Consider the following 5,411-nt stretch of genomic DNA (forward strand, 5'->3'; position numbering starts at 1 on the left):
TCATTAATCCTTACCTGTCTAGGAATACTTTGTTGTCCCATTTTGCAGATGAGCTCAGAGATGTTGAATGATTTTCTGAAGGGCACAGAGCTAAGACATGTCAATCTTGTCTGGGGTCCACCAGGCCTGGAGCTCCTGCCTGTGAGTCAATGATTTTTTAAAAATTGGCCACAAAACTTTTATATGAATATTCATAGCAGCATTATTCATAATAGCCTAAAAACAGAAACAATTCAAATCTCCATCGGCAAATGAATGGATAAACAAAGTGGTGTATTCATACAATGAAATATCATTTGGCCATAAAAAGTAACAAAGTGCTGATACCTGCTACAACATGGATGGACCTTGAAGTGAGGCCGGCTGCAGTGGCTCATGCCTATTAATCCCAGCATTTTGGGAGGCTGAGGTGGATGAATCACCAGAGGTCAGGAGTTTGAGACCAGCTTGGCCAACATGGTGAAAGCCCATCTTTACTAAAAATACAAAAATTAGCTGGGCGTGGTGGTGCATGCCTGTAATCCCAGCTACTCAGGGGGCTGTGGCACAAGAATCGCTTCAATCTGGGAGGCAGAGGTTGCAAGGAGCCTGGATTGTGCAACTGCACTCCAGTCTGGGCCATAGACTGAGATTCTGTTTCAAAAACAGAAAACAAAACAAAACAAAAAACCCATTATGCTAAGTGAAATAAGCCAGTCACAAAAAAACTTCTTGTTCACTCCCTTCCTCTCTGCAGCCACCCCAGCCTTCCTTGCTCTTCCCTGAAGATGCTCTTGCTGCAAAGCCTTTGTGATTGTCATTTCCTCTGCACCGGACGGTATTCCTCAAGATATCTGTAGGGCTTGTTCTCACGTTTCCTTCGGCCTCTGTTCAAATGTTTCTAAGGGCAATGTAGGGGTCAGGAAGGCTGAGGGTGGGGGTGGGGTTCCCTGACTACTCTCCACCCTACCTGGGACTCTCTAGCCTCTCTCTTTCCTTTTCTCCACAGCCCTTAACATCTAACACAACATGCAGTGACATCTTTTCCAGTTTTAAATGGAAGTTCCATGAGCTGTGGGATTTATCTGTCTCATGCAACCCTGGCTCCTAGAATAGTACCTAGAACACTAGAAAGACTTTATTCGCCATCTGTGGAATGAATGAATGAATGGATCCCAGGCAGCTCCTTCACTTATGTCCAATCAGTCACAAAGTCATTTCTATTCTGCCTTCTTTTTTTTTTTTTTTTTTGAGATGGAGTCTTGCTCTGTTGCCTAGGCTGGAGTATGGTGGGTCGGGCTTGGCTCACTGCAACCTCTGCCTCCTGGGTTCAAGTGATTCTCCTGCCTCAGCCTCCCAAGTAGCTTGGGATTACAGATGTGTGCCACCATGCCAGACTTTTTTTTTGTATTTTTAGCAGAGACAGGGTTTCACTATGTTGGCCAGGTTGGTCTCAAACTCCTGATCTCGTGATCTGCCTTCCTTGGCCTCCCAAAGCGCTGGGATTACACATGTGAGCCACCGTGCCCAGCCCTAGTCTGCCTTCTTAAAATCACCTGCATCCACACTCTCCTTCCCTCAGCCCCCAGTCAACAGCCGGTTCAGACACCACCTTCTCCCCCATCAGCGATTACAATTGTCTAGTAACCTTCGTCCCTCCGCCTGCTCCCTTTCCACCTAAGCTCTTGCCACAGACATTTAAAACATTATTATTTTTCACCAAAATAAAAGTAATGTTGCTAGTGGAAAACTTTGAAGACACAGATAAATAAAAAAGGGGGGGATCCCCATCCACACACGTACCATTTAGAGATAAGAAACTATTTACATTTTGAAGCATTCTTCTATCCAAAAGCTGTGTTTTGGTTTTTTTTTTACATATAGCCTTGCTTCTACCGACTCTTCAGATTAATACCCTATTTTGAAAAAACCTATAACCATAGCAGCTGATGTTTATGTTTACTGTGTAACTTTAAGCCTGTTATTTAACATTCCAATGCCTCAGTTTCCTCACCTGTAAACCGGAAATAGTGTTAATACCTACCTCATTGGTAGGTGGTGAGGATGAAACCTGGGAAGTAAACCTGATAAGTTCTCAAGGAGTTTTAGCTATTATTGTTGCTACTGAGTGCTTATGCTGTACCAGACACCATTCCAAATACATCCAGGCACTAACTCATGGAATCCTCATACCCACCCTATGAAGCAGGTGCAGTAAGAACACAATAACCTAAAGGGGCTATAGTGGTTTTACCAAGGAAAGGGAAAGCAAAACCAGTCATGGCTCTCTCTAGCTTATAAGAGTCTGATGCTCCCACCGTCTGTAGGACATATAATACTAATAGCAATAGCTGGTGTTCACCAACTACTTCATGTGTGTCGGGCCCAGTGCTAAGCGTCTGCACATGCAGACATTCCTCCCACAGTGCCAGTTCTCATAACCTGATCTGTGCATAGCTTGATGGATCAATTAGAGAACACGATTTGCATCCTGTGGCTTGCAATTGGTTATACAGCAGTGCAAGCTGGAAGCAGCCTGGAAGCTGCGGCTGCCGTGAGGCTGCTGGCTGGGTTTTGCTTTGTTTTTCCGAACAATGGCTGCTTCTCAAGGTGTGTTACTGATGGTGCTGGTGGTGCTAGAAATAGGAAGGTCAGCACTTTGAAAGAAAATCTAGATGTAATCGAAGCTCAGGGATATAAAACTTTTATAACCATACACATATTGCTAGGGCAAACACCATTATTATCAAGGTATCAACAAGAAAAATGACTTTGCAATTGCTAGACTGAAAATCTCTAACCCAACAACATTTTCATGATCGTTTTTATGATTAGTTTCAAAAGAGCCACAACAACAATAATAATAACCTTCACTAATGTTTATTGAACGGACTATGTGTCCGGCTTTTTGCTAAGAGATTTGCATAATGATCTATTTAATTTTCATGCAATACTCTTTGTTACTGGCTCTATTTTCAGATAGCGAAACCAAGGCATAGAGATGAGTTGATTGCTCAGTGTCAAAACAGTCAGAAAGACGCAGAGCTGGGTCTCAACATATAGAGCCTAGCTCGAGCCAGAACCACAGCACTGCGCTATCCTACTGGACTGTCGATTGCATGAGGTTTCTTAGAACTGCAGTTATTGCACGATGCCCACATCATCTCATTTGCTTTTTCTGTTTTTCTAAGGGACAGTTCCTCTTACTTTAGCTATTTCCCAATAAAGACCAAGGCACAGAGATGTCAAACAAAAGTTGCACAGCCAGTAAATGGCTGAGCATGAGCTCCAAAAGATACCTAAGGAATCCACAGTCCTCGATCTCCCTGCTGGGGTCAAGTCTCCTGATATTTCCTCCCATTGCACCACTTATCCGTCAGTCCGCAACTGGCCACAGTTGTCATTTTACACATGTGTGTGTATTTTGTTGTCTCCCCAACTATAGAGGGAGGTTGGTAAGAGCAGGGTCCATGCTGGGTTTTGATTATCATTGTGTCCCCCCTACAAAGTAGATGCCCAATTAATACCTGTGGACTGAATGAGTGAATGACGGGTTCCTCTGGAGGCACTGAGCTGGACCAAGGGGGTACAGGGGACACACCCCAACTCCCTCAGCCCTACTAAGGCAGTTTCTAAGGCTCAGGATGTTGGCTCATCCTGTTCTGACCTCAGGAAGGATGCTGGGCCTAGCCCATCGGTAGATGGGAATTGAAATTACTGTTATTTCCTAGAGACTGGACTCGGGTTCCTGGAGTCACAGATAATGTTGATGCCCTAGGTAAATCCACCCCTCCTTCTTTCTGGCTGGAAAGGCCTGTTTTGCTTGGGTCCTTTTCCCTTGAGGTCAAGTACTCAAATGACATGGCACTCCTCAGTAGTGGGGGCATCAGTCATGATTGGTCGAAGCCAATCAATGATTATATTCCCCTTGCCAGATACTGGTTTAGCGAAAGGCATGCGAACAAATCCTAGTGAATGGGATCTAAGGGGAAGTGTGATGGAGAGGTCTCCAGGAAAGGTTTTCTTCCTTTAAAGATGCATAAGTCGAGCCAGGTGTGGTGGCTCACTCCTGTAATCCCAGCACTTTGGGAGGCTGAGGCGGGCAGTATCATGAAGTCAGGAGTTTGAGACCAGTCTGGCCATAAGTCAGATCATAAGTTCAGGAGTTCGAAACCAGTCTGGTTTCACATAGTGAAACCCATCTCTGCTAAAAATACAAAAAATTAGCTGCGTGTGGTGGTGTGCACCTGTAATCCCAGCTACTCAGGAGTCTGAGGTAGGAGAATCAAGTGAATCCAGGAGGCGGAGGCTGCAGTGAGCTGAGATCATACCATTGCATTCCAGACTGGGTGACAGTTCAAGACACTGTCTCAAGAAAAAAAAAAAAAAAGATGCAGAGATTGATTCACCTTCACCTGCAGAACTCCAGCTGACCCAAGTAGGAAGCCAGGCAAACTGTAAAACATGAACAGAGGAGTGGATTATTTGGTCACTGGGGAAGAGATCAATCTTACCAGAGGACCCTCAGGTAAATGGCCAAGACCTAAAGAGCCTAATACAGCAGGATGCTGTAGGTCTCTTTCGTAATGCAGGCTATGCTCTGTCTCTGAGAGTGCAGCACAGGTTATAGGTGCAGAATGGACCTATAGGACATTGAGGTGAAGGGGACCCAAGTGATATTCCTAAATTTATGGTGCTGGTGCCAGTGTTTACCCTCACCGTGGTAGCAGCCTGGGCTTTCATGAGATACCAGCAACAACTTTGAAAAACTTGTTCCCTTTCAGTGCTCCCAGTGAAGATACATTTCACTCATCCTCCACCCCTGCTATGCTGCCATGTCTTTCCCTCTGCATAGCCAACACGTGTTGAAGTGACTGATACCCAACTCAAACTTTGCTGTTCAGAATCTTCAATTCTTCATATTCTAATGGGAAAGTAAAGGTATCGTTTGAAGAAAAACTGAAGAAAATACTTGCTTAGAACATATCAGGAGTTATATATTTTACTAGGACTTTCAATAGAAATTCGGCTACAACCCAAAGAGAGAAAGATTCAGTCTTCCTGTCACCATAGACGATACCTCTTTTCTTAGCTGGCATCCCGTAAAGGCCAGCTATGTGATGTTAGAGGAAGGAAGGATTTTTCTTTTTAATGATCTTCCTTGGGAAATTATTGTGGCCTTTATTTAATTTCTAACTACATACCTTTGTGCCTATATCAGACAAAGGAGAGTGTGAAGAGCATTTTTACTTTTTTAAAAAAGCAAATACATATATACACATACACAAGCAAATATTATAGTATAAAAGTGATACCTATGGAGAATTTAAGAAGTGAGAAAGCTAAAAAAAAAAAAAAGATGCATAACTGGAAATGCATTGTGTGTGTGTGTGTGTGTGTGTGTGTGTTTGTGTGTGTGTGTGTGTGTGCAT

The 5,411-nt window shown here is 43.8% G+C and overlaps 1 pseudogene; it reads left to right on the forward strand.

Annotated features, from left to right (window-relative positions):
• The first annotated feature begins 4,387 nt into the window (after positions 1 to 4,387).
• On the forward strand, positions 4,388 to 4,963 carry LOC116529610 (annotated as a pseudogene).
• The last annotated feature ends 448 nt before the right edge of the window (positions 4,964 to 5,411 follow it).

This window comes from Sapajus apella, unplaced genomic scaffold (assembly GCF_009761245.1).
Source record: "Sapajus apella isolate SASKATOON/1434 unplaced genomic scaffold, GSC_monkey_1.0 scaffold62, whole genome shotgun sequence".
NCBI lineage: Eukaryota > Metazoa > Chordata > Mammalia > Primates > Cebidae > Sapajus > Sapajus apella.